At 45.3% G+C, this 26,491-nt stretch overlaps 1 long non-coding RNA gene and 3 pseudogenes across 6 annotated transcripts; 1 reads left to right on the forward strand and 3 right to left on the reverse strand.

Annotated features, from left to right (window-relative positions):
• Window positions 1-1,379: 1,379 nt before the first annotated feature.
• On the reverse strand, window positions 1,380-4,282 carry LOC119288179. 6 transcript variants are annotated; one of them, XR_005141132.1, is made up of 6 exons: window positions 3,959-4,282; window positions 3,538-3,651; window positions 2,825-3,310; window positions 2,583-2,669; window positions 1,972-2,004; window positions 1,380-1,695 (listed from the first exon to the last, which is right to left on the reverse strand). It is a non-coding gene; the product is annotated as an uncharacterized LOC119288179 (long non-coding RNA). The 6 variants fall into 6 exon arrangements; XR_005141129.1 differs by having other exon boundaries at window positions 1,967-2,004; XR_005141128.1 differs by having other exon boundaries at window positions 1,380-2,669; window positions 2,825-3,162; window positions 3,259-3,310.
• A 1,778-nt stretch (window positions 4,283-6,060) lies between these two features.
• LOC119289905 lies at window positions 6,061-9,113 on the forward strand (annotated as a pseudogene).
• Window positions 9,114-11,897: 2,784 nt separating this feature from the next.
• LOC119288180 lies at window positions 11,898-16,074 on the reverse strand (annotated as a pseudogene).
• Window positions 16,075-22,867: 6,793 nt separating this feature from the next.
• LOC119284262 lies at window positions 22,868-23,444 on the reverse strand (annotated as a pseudogene).
• Between the last annotated feature and the right edge of the window lie 3,047 nt (window positions 23,445-26,491).

Consider the following 26,491-nt stretch of genomic DNA (forward strand, 5'->3'; position numbering starts at 1 on the left):
TATGGGAGACGTGAGCCGGAGTTTGCAGGAGCCAGCAAATAAAATTAGCAGACAGCCGAATATACCAGATCTGTTCCATGCAGAAAAAACATTACCATCCCATAGATTAGCGGTTATTATAGCAGACTGTCTGTTTTTGCGGGTCTGCTAGAGTTGCTCTTATGGCGCTCTTTTAAATCTTAATTTGATGTTAGTCAAGCTTCTTTTCATGTCTAGTCTTTGCAGTTCTTGCAGGGATGTATGGATAAAATTCATCATGCAAGAGGTGGACCTAGAGTTGAGGATTGCAAAAGACTTTGACGTAACTTTTAAAATGACCTTTTCTTCTTCCATTTTTGTTTGAACTCGTATGCTTTGTCTAGTTTTAATAAATTTGAATCATTTACTTAAAAACCATTTGACACATATACTTGGTCCACTTTTTATAAAGTTGAATCATTTACTTTAAAAAGACATGAGGGCATAGAGTATATTGTGTAGGATTTCTATTCAACGCTCTTGAAGCCTTCCTAATAGCTCTAGAAGTGAGCTATTAGTTCGTTTTTCTTTAGAACAATGTTTTCAAAAAAAAAAAAATACGAAGTATTATAAAATACAAGTCTATAAAATAATACGAAGTATATGGTGAAATAAAAAAAGTTCACATACAAAGATGTATAAGCGTCGGTCCGCCTCGTCTCCGGGGGCCTTAGGGCCATGGCGGCGCGATGGATCTTGGCTCTTGCTGGCGGGAGGGCTCTATTTTCAGTTGTTTCTTCGCATTTTTTTGGAGTTCGTGTCCTGCTCAGAAAGACGAGACGGCGGCGGTTTCCTGAAGATGGAATAAGGTTCTCCCCTCCTAGCCCCCGTCCCGATGGTGTGTCTAGCATCATCGGTGGGCGTGTGGACGTGTGTCTCCGGCGGATCTGTCCTTGGTGGATTTCCTTATCTGGTCATAGTTCGTCTACGTTCATGTGTTTTTAGGTTGGATCCTTCCGATCTGCACCACTCTTCATCAGCGGCGTTTGCTGTTCTACTGCGCTAGTACTATGGTATCTTAGCATGTCGACTTCCCGACTGTCTAATATAATAAGTTTTCCCCGGCTCCGGCGAGGGAGGGGCAATGACGGCAGCATGCATTCGGCTCGTTTCAGTGCTCGTAGTCGTCGCCAGGTCACTACCAAAAACTGGAATTTTTCTGTGTGCCAAAAACCAACAGGGAAATAAGGAAAACCGTCAGGAATAATATTTCCTGTCGGTCAACCGACAGGAATAGCCGTCAGCCATAGCTTGACAGGGATAGCGGAAAATGCCTGTCAGGAGGCCGACAGGAAGGTTATTCCTGCCGGATGGCCGACAGGAAATATAATACCCCTGTCGGGACTGAACCGCCAGGAATATAGATTTGGATGACCAAAAAAAATAAAAATGATATAAATAGTTCTCACAGTTGATCCATTTCACAAGTACTACTAAATCATAGTACGTTACAGTAATACGTTACATTAATCATAGTACTACTAAATCACATCTATTTCATACACAAATCCATTTATAATTAGCATACAGCTATCCAGATTCACCAAAACAGAAGTGCACATCTAATAATAGATAAGTTCTTCAACTATATGCAGAAACAAGACCTCATGTCACTCAGTCACAGCTTGGACTGTAAGCTTCTGTTTCAAATTAGCCTCCACCAAATGGCTCACTGATCTGTTAAAAAAAATAATAGACACATTGAAGTTGTACATTTCATGTCAAGTGTCAATTGTTAAAAGTAAGATTGCAAGAACTAGGGACATTATCTCTGTGATACAGTAAGAACCAATTTGACATCACAGTATCTCAAACTAACTTGGCAAAACCTTGGCTCCATCCCTCTAAAGTTATCACATAATAACTGAGTGGAACTATAAGGTGCAAAATTGTACAAAGAGTTGACAACAAATGCATCAGCAATGTTATTTTGAGAAAATAGTAATACCTAACCTCAAAAGGATGCGCCTGCTGAATATAACAGTTCTGAAATGAAAGAACACAAATAAAAATTCATTATTTTTCAACATGTGGCTGAACAATCAGCAAGGAACATGGAGAATCAGGATACAGCTCAACCTAATATGCAAACAACTCAATATAACAGTGAATTAAATCTCTAAATTTCAGTCTTCCAAAGTCCTTTATATGGATTTGTGTAGAACTTTAGACTGGTGTGTACTGCTTACAATTCTGAGTCACATAAAGATAACTACTGAGGGTCAGGGAAGGCTTGTCACCAGTACCATGATAGAAGCCGCTTGACATATCTTTATCTTGTTAATTGTTATAATAGAACCTACATTTCTTGTGCATTGCTACTGGTAAAAGGCTTTTAATGTTCAATAGACTGAAATAAAAATGTGTAGGTATATATCAGATGTTCTTGAGCATACTGGAGATAGCATGATCTCGCAATATCAAAAACTTGTATCAAAATTAATCACTGGATGTATTTGGACACATGTGTGGAAATAATAGTATAAACTGATAAGAGCAGAGCGTATTACAACTCTCTTATAGATGCATCATGAACCTTAAACATTACTACTGATATGGATTACCTGCAACTAGGAAATGAGATCCTAAATAGGTGCCTAGAAGCTCCATTTCAGCTGTTGGACAGTTGATGACTCGGTCGTCTCAATCATCTAATCATGTCAATATATGGAAATGTGAATATGTGCAGAAATCAAAATGAATGAAATATCAATCTGCAAATTTAACCATGGAATGTGAACCATACGTATGGAAAAATCTTTGCAACAACCTTGCCTGTATTCTTCAATCAATACAGAGTATGTACCTGAAAAACATTGCCTTCAAGCATGTTTTGTTTCTCCATCGATGTGCTTCTCCATAGATAAAAGCGTCTGTACAAAACAGTACCCAGATTTAAGAAGCATGGAAGATACTTTCTGCAGAAAACAAGAAAGGAGCGATCTTATTATCGTTGCTTCTATTTGGAGTATTGTAACGAGTTAAAACAACCAATAAAAATGCTTTTGCAGCTTAGTACAGTAACAAAAACTAGGAGGCAAGGCCACAAGCTGGGAGATGACATTCGCCTAAGGCAATGGACAGTTCCAAGCCGAGCGCTCGCGGAAGGGCTGAATCATGGCGCTAAATCACTCCTTAGACGAACTACACATTAAAAGCATTTTTAGATAACATAAGAGTAAATAAATATCTAGAACTTTATTGTCTTTTAAAAGCCTGGAAGTTGGAACAACACATTACAAATCCCAGTACACTTGCTATAATCCCCTGTGTTGGCTCCTGCTGCCGAGCCCTGTTTTTAGAAAATGGCATGCTAAGTTCTGAAATTATTTACCATATTTGGAATAACATCTTATGGAATTTTGCAGTACGATCCAATTCAAATAAAGCAACAACAGCTTAGGCATTGAGTGATGAATAACAGTTCATGCAAGTTTTTTTAGCACAACATAACAATGACAGTGAACAGGTTCAGTTAAACAACCCTAATGATTTATTTTTCTGCACGGAACAACTCACCTCTCCAAGAACCAATCATGTTTCCCTATCCTCCTTGAAATCAAGGAACTGTAGCCTCCACTAGGCCCATCACGGGAGCAGCAGCACCAGCTGCGCCGCAGCCTCCAAGATGCTCTGAGAAATACAAGAATGCTGTTGAACCTTTTAAATTTTTTCGTTCTACAAAAATCAATGTTCTCTGGATGAAAATATTTGCTTTGCACAAAATTCAGGCAGAAATATTATAGATAATTTGCATGAACTCTAATATCAAGAACCCCAACATTCAGGCAGAAACATTACAGAGATCTAATATAAATGTAACTCCTCATGCACCGCAACACAAGTCAGAAAAATGTTTAGGAACAGAACCTACTAATGCACAGTGAAAAGAAATTGCATTCATACTAAATCCGCTTTCAAGATGGTACATCAGACTCACCATGGTTGACTTGCAGACTTGCGGTTTGGAGGAGATGGCACCCACGGAGAGGGACGACACTGGAGTTGGAGCAGGCCATCCAGGGAAGGCCATCTAGAAGGGGGGAGCAGACATCGGATGGCGTAGATCGGAGTCGATTTGAAGGAGCCTGCAACAGATCTGCGGGCAGAGAAGTGGGATGCGCATGCTGCGGTAGGAAGGGCGCGGAGATGGGCACTGGGCGGAGCTCGGATGGGGACGGGGAGGCGCTCGGGTGGAAGGGGAGGGGCGGCGGCCGGGCGGATCTGGAGGTCGGAGGAGACGAAGGATTGGGGGCAGGGTGGGCTCGGGAGATTTTGGGGGATTTTCTTCCATGGGTGTGGCGCGATATAAGGCACCAAAACGGGCTCCGCGGCGCGAAAGTAGGCAAATTTTCGCGGCGCGCTAGCGGTTTTAGAGATGGGCCGCGCGAACCCCATGGTATATACTTCTGTGGGCTGAGCACCGACAGCAAAAACCAAATTTTCTGTGGGCCGATTGCGGGCCCGACAGGAAAAGGATTTGGCGCACAGAAAAATTACAGTTTCTGGTGGTGGGTGGTCTATGGATCTGTATGTAATTTTTATTATTTCTCGTGTTCGTTGTACTGCCGTGATTGAAAGATGAATAGATCGAAACTTTTCTCCAAAACAAGTAAATGTACTATGAAAAAGTCACGCAAAAAAAAACTCCTGCAGAAAAATGTACTGCTCGTATGAAAATCTTCCTATATACAAAAAAATATATTATTTGAGACAATAAAAAAAATTATTATCATTTGCATGGATTATCTGGGCCCAGTTTCTTTCTCCTTTAAGATAATTGTGCTTCTAACCGGGCCAGCCCATCAGACAAATATGTCCAAGTGCGACAGGAGATGAGGTGAAGTGAACCTACAGGTGGCAGCACAAGAGCAATAGCGGCGGCGGCGTCTTCCTCGCCGTCGCCGCCGTCTCCCTCCGCTCCGATACAATCCACGCCCTTCTCCGTCCGCTTGTAGGTCAAATCCTCCTTCTTTACACACACAGTTCAATAGTTCAGTGTCATGTTTACAGTTATGAATGAAAATCCATTGAGAAAGAACTAGATGATCTTTTGTTGTCACCGGCATGATCCGTGCTAATTTCTGGAAATGAAATGCAGAAACCGGCTAGGATGAATTTCCTCCCCTTCTGAATGTTGTACGAGTTAAAAGTGAGACTCCGATGTGGGGATTGATACTCTGGAGTGTATTGATGCCATGGCTTGTGATATGTAGCTGAAGCAAAAACAAGACTAGCCTGATACACCTACAGGTGCCTCATGCCATGTGTGATAGGTAAATGAAAGCAGAGACTGGACTAGCTATCACAATTCCTGGTATATATCTTTGTTTGTCCCATTATAATTCAATCCTTATACCATGCCTTGGAACGTTATACGTCGTAATCGCATCACTGGAACTACACATCCTGCTATTTCTAGATGATGAGGATATGACTTACCGTGCCATGCGGTTGCCGTGTGTGTTATGGTGCCAGTCAGACCGATTGAGTGAACTACTTGAGCTTGCAAAGATAAAAATAAAAATAGAAGTAGTACACATTATATATTCAAGTCGGCTTGTCGAGTGATACTTCATGCTTCTTTTCTGAATTGTCTGTATCACAATCGCCAACCAACCGTACTTTCCTTGCAGTTTTGTAACCATCCATCCTTGACCCCTACAGGTGACTGATGCCCTGTGTGATAGGTAACCGAAGCAAAGACTAGGCTAGCTTACAAATCAGGTACCTTCATTTGTCTCATTATAGGTCACAGTCCCATCAGTGGAAGGGGAACCACATATCCTGGTATCTAGATGCGAAGAACATCCTGCTATCTAGATGAGAAGGACATCCTGGTATGTTGAATATCACTTACCATGCCTTGCGGTTGCCGTATTTGTTAGGTTTTTGCGAGCATAAGACATATAAATCACATCAATGGTCCTAGTCAGTCTACCCTCCACCAGTGACTTTTCCTCTGAACCCAAGGACAGATCCACTATAGAATAAGATCCAGACCGGAGTTCACAAGCATGCATACCTTCAGACCCAAATACCCGTAAGAGAGAACCCACACTGAAATATGTCTGACCTCGCGATTCTTGTCCAAGGAACTCTGATATCTTTGTTGTGCCTGCTCCTCTCCTTTCCACCACAAGCCACAGCCTCTCCCCTCCATGAACCAGCTTCAAATGGGAGTTGTGTCACGTACGAGAGGGACGCGCTTCTCTCCATCAAGGAGAGCCTCTGGGAGCCCAGTGTCAACCTGTCGTCATGGCAAGGTGAAGAATGTTGCAACTGGAAAGGCGTCAGGTGCAGCTACAAAACCGGCCATGTCGTCAAGCTCAATCTTCGTGGAAGTGCTCAAGACTGCCTCAGATACTCTGCATATAGAGGTGCGATAAGCCACTCCTTGGTTACTTTACAGCAACTGAGGTATCTAGACTTGAGCTGCAATAGCTTCAACTTGTCCAAGATTCCGGAGTTCATTGGTTCTTTCCCAAGACTTAGGTATCTCAACCTTTCATACAACTCGTTCTATGGGAGAGTACCCCCGCAGATCGGGAATCTCTCCAAGCTTCTGTACCTTGATCTCAATCCCTCAAACTACAACAACCCATTGTACTCAAGTGATCTTCAGTGGTTATCGCACTTGTCGTCACTGAATATCCTCAACTTGAATTATATTAACCTTACCACTGTAGTGGACTGGGTCCACCAAATTAACATCCTTCCAAACCTTAGAAAGCTTTATCTACAACATACTGGCCTCAGTAGAACACCTCCTTTCCTTGATCAATCCAATCTACGACACTTGAGGTGCTTGACATCTCATGGAACAACTTCAACACCACCATTGCTCCCAACTGGTTTTGGAACTCAACGTCCCTCACTTATCTGAACTTGCAAAATTGTAGATTCTATGGCCCTATTCCGGAACACATTGGCAGCATGTCCTCTTTTGAAGCAATTTATTTCCCGGGTAATGATCTCATGTCCTCCATGATACCATCAAATTTCAAAAATCTGTGCAACCTGAAGATACTAGACCTATCAGCCAGCAACATCTCAGGGGATATCACGGAGTTGATGGAGCGATTACCGAACTGTCCTTCAAGCAAGATGCAAATGTTGGATTTGTCTGGAAATAGGTTAGGTGGGGCCATGCCCAATAGGCCAGGACCTTTAGCGAACCTAACCATTTTGTCCCTGACTCAGAATGAGCTTACAGGACCTATACCGAAATGGATATGGTCATTGACTGACTTGCTTGTTTTGGGACTAGATGAAAACAAACTAAATGGCGCATAGTCACTGAAGATCACCTAAAAGGCCTCACAAATTTGAAGATCTTAAGTTTGAGCAGAACACTTCTTCAGATTATGGTCAGTCCAAATTGGGTTCCTCCATTCAGGCTACTAGCGGTTACCTTATCATCTTTGAAGCTAGGACCAGCATTCCCACCATGGCTTAGATCACAGACAAGCCTTGAAATCCTTCAGATTAGAAATGCAAGCATAGCTACAATCCCAGAATGGTTTTGGGTTTCATTTTCAAGGGCAATGTTTGTGGATCTGATGGATAATCACTTAACAGGCACACTACCAGCAAGGTTGGAATTTATGGCAGCAGATGTAATGATATTATCCAATAACAGACTTACCGGTGCGGTTCCAAAATTTCCGAGAAATATTACATACATGGACCTATCAAGAAATTCTTTTGGGACATTGCCGTCAGATTTTAGAGCCCCACACTTAGAGGCTATTATTCTTTATAACAACTCAATATCAGGCCCCATTCCATCTTCATTATGTTCATTGTCACAGTTGGTTATGCTAGACCTATCAGGGAATAACCTCACAGGAGAAGTTCCAAGTTGCCAAGAGGGTTCAGTCAACCCACTGCTGCATAATCTTATGGTGGTAAATTTAAATACCAACAACCTCTCTGGAGAGTTCCCAAGAGTTCTCCAAAACTGTCATTACCTCGCACTTGTAGATCTTTCATATAACAGATTTTCAGGAGACATACCTGCCTGGATAGGGGTGAAGTTACCGAACTTAGCATTGTTACGTCTGCGGTACAATATGTTTTCCGGCCAAATTCCTATTGAAATTGGAAAGATTCAAGAGCTACAGTTCTTAGATCTTGCCCACAACAAGTTCTCTGGCAGCATTCCGGACTCACTAGTTCACTTGAGTGCAATGGCCCGTACTTCTGGATATAGTTATGTTCTCAACTCTGTCATCCGTGCTGGACGAGGGCCTCATTTGTACAACTCAATATATGTAGTAGGTTTTTTCATAGAAAAGGAATCTTTTCTTACTAAAGGGCAACAACTTGAATTTTCTGAACAAATCCCATACATGGTGGTTCTTGATATGTCGTGCAACAATTTAACTGGAGCTATCCCTCAAGATATTGGTGCTCTAATTGGATTAAGAAGTCTGAACTTTTCATGGAACAACTTAAGAGGTGCAATTCCTGAGAAAATTGGTGGGCTCCAGCAATTGGAATCTCTTGACCTGTCAAACAATGAGCTATCAGGCCAAATCCCTTCAAGCATGACAGGTCTTACCTCTTTGAGCCATATGAACCTGTCATACAACAATCTTTCTGGAAAGATACCAACTAATAATCAATTCCAGACTTTTGACGCATCTGACTACATTGGGAACATTGGTTTATGTGGTTACCCCTTGACGAACAACTGTACAGGAAATAGTTCAAGTGGACCTACAAATGCAGATCATGGAGATGGATCCGATGATATATCCCTTTACCTTGGTTTGGCTGTTGGGTATATCCTTGGCCTTTGGGTGGTCTTCTGTGTGCTGTTGTTTAAAAAAAGATGGAGCACTGCTTATTTCGTATTTGTGGAAGGGCTGCAGGACAAGATTTATGTGGCAATGGTACTGAGATGGGCCAATTTGAAGAGGAAAGTAGGTGAAACTTAAATATATTTTTTTATGTTATCTATGATAATCATCATGTATGCATTCCATCGAGAACTCTTTTCTATAAATGGCTCATATGTAATAAACGTTGTGCTATTTATTTACCTTCTTCTATGTATTGTAATTGTATTTTCCTCTTGATACTTTTAAGTTGAGAATTGATTCTTGTCCTGTACTACTGTTGATATGCTATATATTCAAATCAATAAATTTTTCCTTCGGACACATGTTTCAGCTTGTGATGGTGATGCTGCCAATTTTTGTCATGGTGATGGGCTAGAATTCCAATTGCAATACAAGAGCAAATCATGTTGGCTGCTAGTGATGAAAAACAAGATGAACTGTAATGTAGTACTCCCTCTGTTCGAAAATTAATGTCGCTGGAGGGTTCAAATTTGAACTACTGTGCTTTTTACCAAAACCCCCTTCCATAGATTTGAATTATCTAAAATCAACCCACGCGTGCGGGCTCCAAGCGTGGGAAGATCCTGCCGCCGGCCTGGCCCCAGGCCGGTGGAGCTCCGGCCGCTGACCTACATCTCTCCTGCAGCTTCTCCTCGCACTCCGGAATCAAGGTCGTCTTCTCTCACTCAGGTCGCCGCTTCCGCACACGAGATCAACGCTGTCGCGCCTCCTCGGTCCTCCCCTAGCAGACCAGGAACTCCGCCGCACCGAGAACTATCCCCTCTTCGAACCACACTTGTTGGGAAGCGGTGTATCGACGGAATCGAGGCCGTCTCCTCCTACTCCGGCCGCCGCTTCTGCACAGGAGCTCGGCGCGTCTCTGAAGCTGATTGTTGCTTATCCATAGTGGAGCTTGTGCTGCTGTTCATCCACTGTCGATTGTTGCTGATCCACCGAGGCGATTGCTGCTATCCACGGTGGAGCTCCTTCTCTGCTGATCCCTGTCTCTGACACCAAAGCTCCATCTCTGCTGATCCATGTCTGAAAAAGAAGAAGAAGAAGGTGTTGTAAAGTGTTGATATTCCTGCAGTTAACTGTTCCGAAATTTTGGTGATCAGCAGAATATTTTGAAGCAATTTCCATTGATCCACAGTATTTCCGCAGTAAACTTGTAGATTGTTCTAATGATCATCTGAATCTTGACATTAAACTGCACCTGTTTGTTTACTGAAATTTGTGTGTTGTATACTGAACTCCCAACTGGAGTAGTAGTTTGTTTCTCAAGTGATGGTGAGGTGTTCCTATCAAAATTGTCAGAGAAACCATAAGTACTTCACAGGTCCAAGTTAACTGAAATTTGTCTGCGTTACAGAACAATTTCAGTTAACTGTAGAACTCCAAACTTTCACAAGCACACAACCCACTACCACCCAGGACAGCAAATCCTGGGTCCATGTGGACAGCAAATCATTAAACTTTAGCCAGAATCTCTGAATTTCTATCTCTGAACCATGTGGCAGCAATAGGCTAATTGCTTCAGTGCTCAACCATGTTATGGACAGATTGGTGATGAGCATGTTGCTGCGAAGAGATTGGATGGCACGAGTCACGGGAAATGGAATTCTTTGCAGTGGTTCAGACCATTGGAACCATCAACCATGTACATTTGGTGAGGCTAATTGGATTTTGTGCTGAAAAATCACATAGGCTCCTTTACTATGAATACATGCCAAATGGATCATTGGATAGGAGGATTTTTCAAAAGCACCAAGAAGCCCAACTTGACTGGAAGACCAGATTGAGGATTATAGCTGATGTAGCGAAGGGCTTAGCTTATCTTCATAGGGACTGTCGGTAACAATACAGTACAGTTTGGAGCAGAGCAGTACAGTTTGTAATAAAAAATCTTTATTCCCTCCGCGTATAAAGTTTACAAATACCAAGCATGGAGTTTGGATCAACAAAAAATCATAAGATTACAAATCATAAGCATAGAGTTGGGATCAACAAATAAATCCTAAACTTACATAACAAATTCAGACTAGATTGAGCAGAACAAATTCAGACTAGATTGAGCAGAACAAAAGAAAAATCTTATGCCTGATCAGCCCGCGGGAGGGGGCTGAACCTGCTGGCCAGTTCCGGCGGCCGCGCCGAGTCTCCTCGCCGAGCTAGAGCACTTTGTGCAGCCGGATGGTCGTCGGTGTGTGCAGCCTGGGCCGTGGAAGAGTCGTTGGCTGGTCGTCGATGTGTGCGTGCGTTGGTACCGGCGTGCAGGTGCGACGAGACCAGAATCGTGGTCTAAGGCGTCCAGACAGCGTGCAAGTGGTCAATGACGGCTATGCCGTCGAGGATGTAGTCGGAGAGCATGTCAGGACCCCAACACTTGGTTAATCCCTGAAATCAGAATATTACTGAAGAATTTGACACTACTGGACACCCGCAGCTCACTTAACCTTCCGCTGCGGCTGATGACTCGACACCGTCCATCTTGGATCCAAGGGGTCATAGTCACCCACTGTCCGGCATAAGCTCTCTTTGTAATCTCCCAAATTCTAGTGAAGCTTTCCTCTGAGATTAGTAGAACAGTGTGACATGATGAGGTTCCTCTGTTTCTTTGCATTTCAAACTAGTTCAATTTGCGAGACTTGCACTACAACAAGTCAAGATAGATGTGTACTAGCAGCAGCAAACAGATTGCTAGCCTCTACTGAAAATTGCTCGCACATCAGGCACACATGCATGCATTGCCGTGATAAACTGATGATTGAATAGTTGCTGCTCCGAGTGTACTTATGTTATGCCTCTTCAGATTGTTTGCTGGTGTCAATCCGGTTGATATGCAAGACCCTCTCGCCCTACGAAAGTAGTACTTGACAAGAGAAACGAACAAATCTTGTCACAGATTACGAATGGAAATACTACAGTTGGTGCCAAAATAAATATGATTGGAAATAAACGCATAAGAGTACAAGACCTTGTGCTGAAAAACTGCAGTTCGCAAAGTCAAAGGAAATCAAATGTATCATATTTTTCATATCATGTCTTGTTACATGTGAAAGAATGAGTGCAGCCACAGCAGGTGTGTTTCCTTTGAATCAATCTGCTGAACTTGAATAAATATGTATAAGAATTATACATATTTGAGCAGCAACAAACAGAGTTCTCTTAAAATCGAGAGAGAAAACATGTAGATAAAATCTGTGTCAACAATTATAATTACAAGTTCTCCTCATCAAGTTGATCCGTATCATAGTAAGAATCGTTTGCCATCTTGTTAAGGGAATCAGCGGTTGCAACTTGATCTGGTCACGGAGCATAAGTTCAGAGGTCACCACCAGCCACCAAACTTGAGTAGCGTCTTGTGACATAGTCGGTTGGATCTTCCACTTCTCCACGCAGCTGAATATATTTGTGTTCACAGGCCGACAACACCGTGTATCAGAAATTGCAAGTATATGTACAACATGTAGCAAGATATCTAGAAAAAGGAGTTTGTTTCTGAACTGACCAGTTCACTTAAGATGACCACGGACTTGTCGAGGCACTGCGAGCTTGTGGCTAGCTCGGGCAAGGGATCAATCATACGGCTTCCAACTTCACACTTTCAGAACATTCAGTGTCCTTGGCAACCACTGAGTTGTTGGGAACATGGTATTCTTTATTAATGTGAGCTGCAGATGCATCAGGAATAGAAACAGAGGAAGTAGCAGGATCGAGGCGTTCTGACAGACACTTGATGTGTTCAGCAAACAAAAACAGGAAGAGGTGAGTGGAAGGTACCAGCAAAGAGACGAGACCATCACCAGTTACAAAGAGGCGAGCAGCATCAGCATGAATTGTAAGTGTAAAGCAGATCGTCATGACTGCTGGAGACAAAAGAAAGAGACGAATACTGTAAGTTACAATCAGCAATTAAAACATCCATCAGCCAAGAGGAGAAGTTAGGTAGCTGACCTGACGACGTTCGTACAAGTCTCTGAGAGGAGGGATGCTTCCTCTTCCTCCTCTGTTTCTACAACATCCGATCCTTTTGCGATGTTCCCCAAGTCATGCTTGCTGCGGTCCTCTTTGAGTTGCAGCACGGGATGGTTGGGGTGTGCGTCCACTTCAGCTTGCAGCATACCGAGGTTCGCCACTTTCCCGTGGTAACCAAGTGAAATCTGCTTGAGCACTGGAAGGTGATTGATACCAACAATTCCTGATTCCAACTTGCACCAAGTGAATTCTATCATTTCCATCTTGGGCGAGGAGCCCTTCTCGAATCTCACCTCCCTCAGCTCATACTGACTAGTAATGCATAGTGTTCTCAGATTCACAAATGCTTCTTCTCTGAACACTAGCTTGTTCCCAACATAAGCATAAATATTTAGACGGAGGAGCATGAGCTTGGGCAGCCTTCCTAGCATTTCCGTGACTTGACCTTCCTTTAGGTGGCTCCGCTTCAAGTGAATCTTCACCAAATGCTTCAGACTTCCAACCCACTCGGGCATCTTCCCTCCAAGATCTCCAAGCAACTTCAACTTATTTAGCAGGGGAGGAGGGGAGGAAACATTATGCAACCACTCGAGTGATCCATTATGGTCAACATCCAGACTAAGAGAGCGCAGGGAAGAGAGCTTCTCTATGGCGGCACCGAGATACAATATCTTGCGTTTTTGCTCGGCAAACCTTCCTTTACCTACCATGCTTAGTTTTCTTAGCTGAATAAGCTCCCCCAACTCTTTAACTGCCTTCTTGCTAGTTTGATTGATGTCCACCACTTCTAGTATCTGTAGCTCCTTTAATTTACTGATCCCTCTTGGAATCACCACACCATCTGTCTTGGACCACCGGCTAGAGTATCCCATATGTAGCTCAGCAGTTACTTCAGCACGATGATCAGCATCAGCTAAAGGTGTGCATAGCATTGGCAGGCGCAATGTGTGCATCAAACAGTCCATGGGTTCATCCTTATCAAAAAAGTAGTATGAATACCATCTGCTACAGCGAAGGCTGCGGAGACTATGGAGTTCAGTGATCCCAGTTGGCAGTGCTGCTATAGAACTCCTTCCAATGTCTAAGTTCTGTAATCCTCGTAATTTCCTTATAGACTTTGGAAGAGAATATATACATGAAGCTCCTTTAAGATCCACATATTTCAAATGGCGCAATAACCCAATGTTGTTGATATCTTTTTGTCTAATTTTAAACAGTGTATTCTTCAGATCCAAGGCTCTAAGCATCCTCATGCCGGTTGAACAAACTGAAGGTGAGGGGCCCATGGGTCTATCACCAAACATTGTCAATGACCGAACATGGCTCCAATCCACACCAATATTCTGGCACCCGCTACCATGGTATGCTACATGACGGAAGTTTCCATCTACTACACCGGCTTCACTATCTCCCATGAGGTGCACGAAGTTTTCATCTCTAGAAATTGAGACCATTACATCTCGCATGATATCATGGACCCGGCAGCTCTTAACAATTCCTTCTATGTTCACTTTTGATGGTTGAACCATGTTTCGGTTGATTAGCTCATTGAAATAACCTATTCCAACATCCTCAACATTCACTCCACCACTAGCTCTAACAAACCCCTCTGCTATCCATCTATCAACCAAACGTCTTCTCTTGATTTCAAAATCCTCCGGAAAGATGCTTAAATATAGGAAGCATGATTTAAGATGAGATGGCAAGTGGTTGTAACTAAGAGTGACCATCCTCCTCATTGCTTCAAGGCTTCGGTTAGTCCCAAGCTCTGAAGGGATCTGCTCATAAATACTCTCCCACATTTCTACCACTTTGGTAGCAAGCAAACCTCCTATGGTGAGTATAGCCAATGGTAAACCACCACACTTATTTACTATTTTGGAAATCATGTTCCGCATCTTTTCATCACTTTCTGTTTCTGCGTGTGTTTTCCCAATCGTTTTCAGAAGCAAATTTGTTGCTTGATCTATCTGTAAGTGTTTAAGGTGGTAAATAAGCGATTTGGAAGTACACTCCTGAGCTAGGCCAATATCTCGTGTTGTTACTATTATCCGGCTACCTTTGATGTTGGTAGTAGGAAAAGCAATATCTTTGATCCACCCCCATGCATCAATGGTCCACAAGTCATCAAGAACAATAAAGTACCTCTTCTCATGTAGCTTTTCCCTAAGGTAGCTGGCGAGATCATCTACTTGCACTGTCTTCCCCTCAAGTTCCTTCAGCCGCTTCTTCAGTTCTTCATTTCCAAAAAGTTGCATGATCATATCCTTGAGCATCTCTATCTTGGAAAATGTCTGTGAGACTGTGATCCAAGCCCGGCAAGAAAAATTATTCAGAGTATCTTCCTTACTTTCAAATGCTTTCCTGGCAAGAGTAGTCTTTCCTAAACCACCCATGCCAACAACAAATACCACCTTGGTTGCACCATCTTTAGTCTTGACATCAATCAACTTGATTAAATCCTTCTTCGGCTTGGAAAAGCCAACAAGTTCTGCTTCATCAATGTTGCTAGCAGAGTGATTGCGAACATCTTCCATGTGAGAATCCATGTCACCAATTGTGTTGGAGGCCTCCCCCTTGATCAAGTTGTAGCGTGTGTTCCTGATGCTTACTTCTTCAACTCTTGCTTTGAGATCACGGATCTGTGTGGCAATCCGATGACGATCTTTGAGCTTCATGAGCCGACGTAACAAGCTTTGGCTTCCAACATGCACCATGAACTCATTGAGGCAATCTTCAATGTTGTAGGACAGATCCCTTACTTCGTTTTGCCCACACCTTCAGGAGCACATCTTTCTTGTTTATTGATTCAGCGACCTCCAGGAATGCCTCCATCGTCTCGAGTTCATCTTTAATGAACCTACCAAACCAGTGTTCAAAAGAGAATTAGATCAACGAGGCTAGCTAGCGAGGAATATTTCCGAGAGCACAAATAAAAAAAATGGAGGATATTCACGATGATTTGATGATCTTAACAAAATTAAGAGGCACCTAGAGATGATGTGAATGTTAATGCGTACCAGATATCCTTTCGGACGCCGACGAGGAGGCCCACCTCAGCGGCAGCGGCAGAAGCTGCCACGCTGATGGCGCCCCTCACCATGGACCTCGCCATGCTCACCACCGTCTCCGCCATCTCCGGCAGCGGGTACCGTATCAGTCTCTCGCAACAGAGTTGAGATCTCAGATCTCCGGGTGTGCTGATGACTCGGTGGGTGAAGCAAAGGAAAACAAGCTTAGACTGATTACAGCTCTGCAGCACTGTTTTCCTTTGTATACAGAGCGTACAGCCTACCACCGATTAATGTATAATAGTAGGCGATTAAACTGGATCTGATCACGTGCATTACACAGTAGTGGTTCAAACAACTAAGCCTATGGAGCGCAGCTTTAGTCGAGGAGATGCATCAAGTCATGTGCATTAGCACGAGTCCCCGGGGACCCGGTAATTAAATTAGTGGATGATTACAGTAGTGGCTCAGACAACTCTACGGAGAGGAGTGCAGCGTGCGCTCAGAGGCAGCAGTGAGTGTAATAGAGGTGGCATCAAGTCGGTCAAATCCTCGAAAACGACGGCATGGCGACCAAGGCACAACGATAGCTGCTCCCTTGCATTTTGCAACGAAACCTACTAAAATTGAACCACATATTTGAATACATCCATTCATGTTAATTAAGAGCCTAGAACTGCGAAGTCTGAACAACAAGCAGCTGGGACTGGGAGTCCTATTCAAAACAAATGAACAAAGAAAAGGCTCAGCTGAAAATTACCAGAGAAGATGAAACTGTAGAACGGAACACTTCCCTGTAATAGAGATGGCATCCTGCGTTTCTGCGTGTGCCTCTTTCTATTCAGGCAATCAGGCTAGTCGATACTGATGATGGTGTGGAGCACTGTCGATCCTGTGGCTATTCAGATTGTTTGCTGGAATCGATTCGGTTGTTCAGTCAGTGCATCCAAATTGGAATTCACGAATTTACAACAGCTTGTATGTTCCACCGAACAGATAACTGTTTGAACTTAATTATATGATGTATACGACCAAGCTAAGCTTCAATCGGCTTCCAGGGTGTTTGTATAGTAGCATCCGCGTACTGGACAATATCAGGCTATGAAAACAATGATCTCAGATTCTCATGACATGAAAAGCTCCCTTTATCATCTGACAACTTTTTGCAAATAATTACAATTAAGTACCCCAAGTGTGAAAAGGGCACTCTGAACCTGTCAAGCATCTAAGCAGAGAATCGTATTTCAACAGTCAGTTGGCTCAGTGCTACCATGAGCAAGACCAACCTAAGATGAGAATATGGGTTACATCCACTTCACAAATACGATTACAACAAGTAGAGAAGACAGGGTTCGTGCCGATCCAATAATTCCTATAGGTAGGGCTTGCTTGCGCCGCGCACTTCCTCAATGGAGCCTCCTGCTTCTAGCCTTGCCCGGTACAACTCTGTCGGCAAGGAGACGAAAGGTGGTTCTTCCGACAGGAGGCAGCTTTGCATTTGTGAGGAGATGTCATGGTTGGGCCTTGAACGAGTTGTTATGGGCTGACGTAATGTATAAAGAGATGTCATTGCTCCGGGCCAGCCCATGAAAACAAGTTTTAGTCGACCATGCCCACCATGGTGAACTCTACATCTCTACCACCACTAGACTGACAAATCTTCAATGTGTTCCTGTCGCTTGTCTAATGCGTGACAACACATTAGCTAGACTACTCGTCATTATGGATGATGAAAAGCGGACATATAGCAATCTCATGAGTCGTCCTGCTATTTGTGTTGCTGGCTTTCGGCCTAGCATCATCTTCGTCTCCACATCCAGGAGCATCGTCTCCACTGCTCTATAAGCAAGCTTCTGGCGTCGTACAATATATTTTGAGAGCACAGTAAGGTGACTATACATGAAGGCGTCCTTGGGGAGCTTCTGTTCTCGCTCTTTCCTGTGCCTCGGACGAAAACCTAAGATCCTTCTCTGGATCAGACAACGACGAATCCTCGGTTCGTTATCTGATGTGTGGGTTGAAGCGGTTGTTGGGTTGCTGGGTTGTTCGGTAGTGGAGGTGGAAGTGATATGTGGCGTCTTGGTCATCATGATTCTGAGGGTAGACCTATCTCTTGGGGGCTCGTGGCGGCTGTCAGGTCTCCGGTTTTGGTGCCCTTCAATGGCACCTGAGGTGTTGTTGCCTTGCATAGAGCTTTTGATCCTTCTATGTGCATCTGTAATGTCTTGCATAGTGTTATTGTCTTGTGCCTATGTGCATCCGTAGTGTCTTTACGACATTGCCTTATTGCAGAGGACGAGTGTAATTGGTATCTTCGTGATATTATTATATATTTTTTGTCAAAAAATAAAAGAACATGTCAACAACTCAGAGTGAAGAGAGTGCACGAGGAGACACTAAGGACCTAGTAGTAGCAACAGTTCAACTCTTGGCGTGAAAACAACAACTCAGAAGGCAGAGGAATTATTGGATCGGCACGATTCTCGGCCGGTAATGGAACAACGCGATCTTAATTAGTTACTGGTGACCGCGACGTTCCACTTTGGATAAAGCAATGTAGACAGCAAAATTAGGTGATGATTTATATCACTTCATGTATCCGAAAGGGAAATTAGGCTGGCCACGGTGCGCAATACTACCTCCGTAGTGTATCGTATCATATGACCTTATTTATGGCCATGCAAGACATATACTAGTGTCACTCGCAAAAATAAGAGACATACACTAGTGTATTATTTATAAGGGAAAAGTATATTTTTCGTCCCTCGATTATTTCAAAAGTATACAAATGGTCCCTCAACTTCAAAACCAGCAAAACTTAGTCCCTTAACTTTTTAAACCGGATAATTTTAGTCCCTCATGCAACTTTGGGTGGTTTTCTGCCGATCTTTGAGCGGTTTTTGATACTCGGCCATTATTTTCATTTAAGTCTATGTCACCTCATCGAAATTGCTATGTTAGCATGCATGATACTAGTTATAATACTGCCACTACACGAACCTAGTTTTAGTGCTTTCTCGATTTCATATTAATTATCAAGGATTTAGTAAATTAATATAGATTGGAGGGAGTAGTGATCCCTAAAAAAAATCCTATCCTTTGTAATATCCAGTCTTTAAAAATCACTACCACGTCTATTTAGCCCGGGATAATATGCTTGGTAGAACTACATTGTGTAATGAAGGAATAAATAGCATAAAACTACTACTTTACAGGCTAGGGTTCTAAAAAACTACAGGTTTTTAATTTTTCTCAGATAACTACCAGACGAGCGGTCGGCTGTTTCAAAAAACCCAAAACATTCGTTGCTAGCGATTTAAACTGTTTTATGACAGGTCGGGCCTACCCCTAAACACTTCGTTTGTGTTGACCGTTTTGTTTGACTGTTACCTTACATGTGGGACCCACGTGTAAGTGGTCTCTTCTTCCTCTATCTTCTTTTCTCTCCTCTGGCTCTTTCTTCTTCCTCCCCCTGCCCGACTACCCCCACTCGCCGACGGCCACCTCCACCATCCGTCTCGCGGTAAGACAAGGACGACGGCGGGAACGAAGGTCGCGCGGAGGAGCAGCTACAGCGCAGGAGCACGGGTCGCTGCCATCCGTGCGCCATGGCCAGGAGCGCGCCCGCGGCGCCCAGGAGCAAGGGTCGCCGCCAACTGCGCGAATGAGAATGGGCCGCCACCAGCTGGGGCAAGGAGCACGGGGCGACACCAGCCGCGCCATGGCCCAGGGGCTCAGCCGCCGCGCCATGGCCAGTGGCTCAGCCGCCGCGCCAAGGAGCACGGGCCACTGCGCGCCATGGCCAGGAGCAGCGGCAGCGGTCGGCAGGGAACCCAGCCACCCAGTCGGTCGCCTGGCTCGTGCCGAGGAACGCGGCGGCCGAGCCGCCTCGTTTCGCCTTGCCCGTGAGCTGGCCGCCGGCGAGCTACCGGCGTCGTCGTCTATGGGCGAATTATCCTCAAGGGCCCGATTGCTTTTTCTGAAAACATCCAGGGACTTGATTGCTTTTTCTAAAAACATCCAGGGACCTGATTGCTTTTTTCTGAGAACTTACAGGTGTTGTATGTAAATGTGTAAAAGAACATATTTTTTATTTTAGAATATGACAAAGGGACATTGACATGCGGACCCCACATGTAAGCTAACAGTCAAACAAACGGTCAAACTAACGGTTTTCTTACATGCGGGTCCCAACTGTCATAATCACGATCAATTTCAAAGCACTCTATGATTAGGGTTTTTTGAAAAAGCCGACCGCTCATTTGGTAGTTATCTGAGAAAAATTAAAAACCGGTAGTTTTTTTGAAACCCTAGCCTGTAAAGTAGTAGTTTTATGCTATTTACTCGTAATGAAGGGTGTACTAAGAATAAGCATCGCAACGGAAAAACATTCCAAGATGCAAGATCCACGACGCTTCAATTTATTCACGAAACAGCATGTCAACAACTCAGATCGAAGAGAGTGCACGTCTCTGCATTATTCATGACCACCACACACTAACGACCTAGCACCCTCGCCAAAATAAGAAATTGACCAAGTAGTAACAGTTCAACTCTTGGCGTGAAAACAGCTACTCAAAAGGCCGAGGAATTACTGGATCAACACGATCCTCCGTCGGTAATGGAACGATACGATCTTCTTCTTTTTTTGCCATGGTGGAACAACATGATCTTTAGTTAGTTACCGGTGACCGCGATGTTCCATTTTTGATAAAGCACCGTAGTGATGTACTCCTCCAGCTTGTCAACCATAGTGATCAGCAGCGCCTTGAGGATGCCGATGCATGAAGGAAACAACTGCGGCAACAAAGCGAGTTGAGAGGAGGTATTCTGCGTATGAAATGAACTGCTTCCTCGGTCCCATAATATAAGAGCGTATTCTATGTAAAACATAGGGTTTGGGAAACTGGCTCGACACCCTAAAACGGGGTGTGGCTATCTCATTATATAGACGTATCAAGAGGTTCAATACAAGGTCTATACAAGACTACGTATATACAATCTAACACCCTCCCTCAATCTTAACTGTAACCTGAAGTACAAAGTAAGTTAAGATTGCGCCTACAGCCTACAAACTGTGGTTGTGGAAGAGGCTTCGTGAAGATGTCAGCAAGTTGATATTTGGAGGAGATGAACTTGATACAAAGTAGTCTCTGTGCAACACGTTCCCGAACAAAGTGATAGTCAACCTCAATGTGTTTCGTCCTAGCATGAAACACCGGATTAGATGAAAGATATGTAGCGCCGATGTTATCACACCATAGAACTGGAGGATGACCTGGAGAGATTCTCAGCTCCCGCAATAAAGACTGTACCCATATGATCTCAGCGGTAGCATCAGCAACTACTTTATACTCAGCTTCAGTACTGCTACGAGACACGGTGGCTTGCTTGCGTGCATTCCAGGCGATCAAGTTAGGACCAAAGAACACTGCATATCCCCCCGTGGATCGCCGATCATCAGGACTTCCAGCCCAATCCGCATCAGAAAAAGCCGAAAGTTCACAAGATGGTGCAGACTGAAGAAGCAGACCATACGAAGCAGTAGAAGAGACATACCGCAGAATGCGCTTAACTGCCGAGAGATGAGTGGTACGAGGTGCATGAAGGTACTGGCACACACTTGACTGCATAAGAGACATCAGGTCTGGTGATAGTGAGATATTGCAGACCACCCACAAGATTGCGATACTCGGTGGCGTCATCAGTGGAAAGAAGATCTCCATCAAGGGCAGACAACCGATCAGTTGTAGACATCGGGGTGATAGCATGTTTGCATTTGAGCATCCCAGCACGGCGCAACAGATCCATGGAGTACTTTTTCTGATTCAAAGTCAGCCCAGTAGCAGGCGGCCCAGCCGCCGCTGGCCCAGCAGCAGGTGGCCCAGCGACCACGGCAGCTGCACCGGCCAGCCCCGCTTGGCTCCTCGTGGGTCGGCTCCGTCGTCGGCTGGGCTCGGCAGCCCCGTTTTGGCAACGTCGCCTGGTACTGAGTCTGATGACTCTAGCTCCTCCAGCCCCGTCTCGGCCACGACGCCTTCGTCTCCTGTGGCCAGTCCCGTAGCGCCGGCGCCGTCCGCTGTGGTCCATCATCGACCACACACGCGCAGTCGGTCTGGTGTTTTTTGCCCCAAGGAACGCACAGACGGGACTGTGGCGTGGCTTGCTGCATGTGTGGCTCATGCTGCTGTGGATCCAACGGCAGAGCCGCGTCATTTTCAGGCTGCACTGGGTATTCTTCACTGGCATGCTACGATGGAGCAGGAATTTCAGGCTTTGCTGAAAAATGGCACTTGGCAGCTTGTTCCTCCGGTCCCTGGCGTCAACATCATTGACTCCAAATGGGTGTTTAAGGTGAAACGACATGCAGATGGTTCTATTGAGCGCTATAAGGCACGGCTGGTTGCCAAGGGTTTCAAGCAGAGGTATGGTCTTGATTATGAAGACACGTCCAGTCTAGTTATCAAGCCTACTACTATTCGTATACTGTTGTCTCTTGCTGTTACTCGTGGTTGGTCTCTTCGTCAGCTTGCCGTGCAGAATGCCTTCCTCCATGAAGTTCTTGAGGAAGAGGTTTATATGCGTCAACCACCGGGTTTTGTTGATCCTACACGTCCACATCATCTCTGTCGTTTGGTCAAGGCGTTGTATGGACTTAAGCAGGCACCTCGTGCATGGCATGTACGCCTTGGTTCTGCTCTTCGGGCTCTTGGGTTTATCTGTTGATGTATAATGTGTTGCCTAGTCTCTTCCATCAGATCGGTCTTTTGATTGCATTGGCTAGAGCATGCACTTCTACATGGTATCAGAGCCAAGAGGTCTTGAGTTCAAAACCCGGCTGGCGCAATTAAATTGCAGCACACTTTCGGTCCACGTTTAGGCCTGAGGGAGCCACATGTAAGGGGGAGTGTTGACGTATAATGTGTTGCCTAGTCTCTTCCATCAGATCGGTCTTTTGGTTGCATTGGCTAGAGCATGCACTTCTACATTATCCCCTCCACTGCTGACACGTCACTGTTCCTCCTTCAGCGTCCTGAGGTGACGATGTATCTCTTGGTGTACGTCGATGATATCATCATTGTCAGTTCCTCTAATGCTGCTGCTGATCGCCTTGTGTCCGCATTGAGTGAGGAGTTGGCTGTCAAAGATTTGGGTGCTCTGCATTACTTTCTTGGTTTGGAGGTGTCACGACTACGTATATACAGTCTAACATTCTACACTAGTTCGGAGGGAGTACTAACCTTGTCGTTCACATAGGTGGCCCAGAAGCGAGCGACGGCATGGCCGTAGGGGTCTGTAGGGAGGATGGGCTTGCCGTTGCCGGGAAGGCCGAGGGCTCGTCGAGGTACTCCACGATGAGCAGCGACTCACAGATGGGCTTGCCGTTGTGGATGAGGACGGGCACCTTCTTGTACAATACAAAGGGTTGGACGCGATGAGGAGGTCGCTCTTGCACCCGCGGTCCTCCGGGAGGTACTCGTAGCTCAGCCCCTTTACGGCGAGCGCTATCTGTGCGCGGAGCACGAAGGGGCTCACCCCGGGCGCCCACCACCCCAGCAGCTTCAGCCCTTCACCGCCGGCCATCAACGTTTCCCCGTCTTCCTCCCTGATGCTCCTGTCCTGTATATCTGTTGCTTAAGTGTATGAGTATATGGCAAGGCCCGAACTGCGATCTTTATAAGCACGAGTGGCGAAGATGAAATCGTCTTGGAAGGAAACAAGACAAAAGCTGGACTATGAGGCAGGAAAAACTAATTATAGGAGAGCATGTTGATGCGGCACCTACCCACTCCCCACCTACCGCACCTTCTGGGCTTCTATCCTCCACCTCCAGCTAAAAATTTCAACAATGTGCCAGATACAAAAAATGCTACACCTACGGTAGAACTTACGTGCTCCTTCTGCAAATTTGCTAAACCAATCTCTCAACCCCAAATTCAACTGGGTGGGCCCCACCTGTTAGCTATGCTGCAGAGTAGTTAGCTCCTCCCAGGATCAACGTAGAGGATCAAAGAGCAGCTAAGAGAGAAGATGCATCAGCTGCACATATATGTAGCTGTATCAGTGAACACACACATGCATTAGTGATAGAGAAGCTCACGTTCTACTACTTAGAAGCTTGCACTCTCGGAAAAAAAACTACTTAGAAGTTTTATTGCTGAGAGTGGCGTTTTGGCGCATGTGAGCATGCGCTTCTGGTTTTTTAAATGTGTTTTAAACGTATTTTGAAATATCAAAAAATTTCAAACAAAAACCTGGCACGTACATCTCAATATTGTACTCCCTCCGGTCCTTTTTACTCTGCACATTGGATTTGCCGAAAGTCAAACTTAGCTAAGTTTGACCAAATTTATATTAGAAATTATTAGCATCTATAATATCTAATAAATATAATATGAAAATATATTCCGAGATGAATCTAATGATGTTGGTGTTGTTATGTAAATGACAACAATTTTTTACATAAAATTGGTCAAAGTTGGATGAGATTGACTTCAGACAAATCTAATATGCAAAGTAAAAAGGACCGGAGGGAGTACATGCTCACGACGTCTTTTGGCGAAAAACCGACAACTTATGTGTCACGGGTGAAAAAGACAAAATCCGATGTCAAAAATGCTTTTCACAAGACATCCTTTTGTCTTTTTTACACGTGTCACAAAAAATATCGGTTTCCTCTGAAAGTTAACGTGCACACATATAATGTCGAGATGTATGCGGCAAATTTTTGTTTGAAATTTTTTCACACTTTAAAATATATTTTTCACATGCGCGCTCCCTAAAGCACCAATGGATTTCCGCTTTATTCTAAATATACTAAATCTAGCTAGGTTTGATTTATCCTGTTTTTTTGACTTTTTTCAATCAGTGAAAATCTATCCAATTGGAGGCTGCCACGTTATATAGTAGGGGATCTGGTTGTGTACGTTTTGGGTGGCTTGTGCGATTTTACCTGAGATCGGGGACATTCCTTTTGTGTGTCGTTTCTGCATGGGCGGTTTGACTGCGTTTCCAGATGGGTGTGCATGCCTGCCGTTCCGTTTTGTTCTGGTGCGGCCACGTCATTGATTGTTTTTTTTTTCCAAGTCATTGATTGTTTTTTTTTTGGCATGCTGGATTTCTCAAGTTAGTCGGTTGCCGCTTATCGGGCAGTTTCTGGAGCCATGATAGGTCAAGCAGTTTCTGGACGATGATAGGTCGGCCGCCGCTTACGGGTGTATAAATACTCATCGACTCGAGCACGCTCCCACCTCCCCTCCCACCTCTAGCTTTGCAGTTGCGTGCTCCTACATGGATTCCGTGCGGTTTGCCATAGCTTCGGCACTCTTTCTGGCGGCGGCCGTGGTGATGGCCGCCGACGACGCACACCTGCTGGACGACCGACTTCAAGGTGGCGCTGCCTAACCAGGCGTCGCTTGACGGCTGGACCGCGCGCGACGGCGCCTGCAGGTTCCCCGACGCGGTGTGCAGGGGCGAGCGCCTCACGTCGCTCTCGCTCTCCGCCGTCCTGCTCAATACCGACATCCGCGCTGTCGCGGCCACCATGCTGCAGCTCAGCGCCTTCAAGAGGCGGCGGCCATCGTCAGCGATGCGCTCGCGGCGGCGGCCGGCGGCTGGTGCGGCAGCAAGCTCGAGGTGCTCAACCTCTCCGGAAATCCCGTGCTGCGCGGTTCCGTCGCCAACGTGGCCGCGCCCTCCGGCTACTGCAGTCAGTTGAATCTATTCGGTGATGCGGTTGGTGCAGACAAGGACGCTGGCGGTGGCGGGCAGGGGTTTGCGGCCCTGGACGGCTGGATGGTGGGTGCCGGCCTCGGGTCTGTCCGGTGGCTGGGCCTCGCCTGAAATAAGTTCCTCCGGCGGCCTCTCGGACTTCACCAACTGCTCCGGACTGTAGTACCTTGACCTGTCCGGCAACCTCATCGGCTGCGATGTGGCCGCCAGGGCGCTCTCCGGCTGCCGCAGTCTTAGAGCGCTCAACCTCTCCAGCAACCATCTCGCCGGCGCGTTTCTGCCGAACATCGCTGGCCCTGTGTGTAGTCCTCGCCGCTCCGCCCGCGGAGACCGGAGGCCATGGTGGCGGGCCGCCTCGGCATGGTGTTGCAGCACGAGCGGCGGAGAGCACGGCCACGCTGTTGGTTCCTTAGCTCGACCTGGCGGTTGCAGCATGTTTCTCGCGCCCGCCCTGACTGTAGGTGATCCACCTACAGCCTGCGTCGCCACCATGGGGAACTATCGCCTCAGTGGTGTCCAAGATCGGCAAGGTAAAGACCAATCGTTAATCCATCTTGGAAGAATGAGGGGTAGAATCTTGGGAGTAAATCTGACTAGGCATTTAATTGGACAGCACGTCAATCCTGGGGACACGATCGACTAGATGAAGAAGCTGTTGGAGAGGATCTGGCGACTGCAGGAGCCGAGCGGGATATGTCGCTGGGTAGTCGCCGGTGATGGGGCGGTCAGCGGAGGACGCGTGCTTTATACATGCCCAATTCTTTCTTCTGGTCTAGCTCCTCACCGTCGCCCGGCTGGCCGTCATACTTAGTTTTGTGCCGTATGGTGGTTGCTCTCTGGTTGGTTCATCATGTGCTGATTCCTCTTCTTGTTTCAATTCTGGTTGGTATGCTTTTGGTTCTT

The sequence above is a fragment of the Triticum dicoccoides genome, chromosome 4A (assembly GCF_002162155.2).
Source record: "Triticum dicoccoides isolate Atlit2015 ecotype Zavitan chromosome 4A, WEW_v2.0, whole genome shotgun sequence".
Classification (NCBI taxonomy): Eukaryota; Viridiplantae; Streptophyta; class Magnoliopsida; order Poales; family Poaceae; genus Triticum; species Triticum dicoccoides.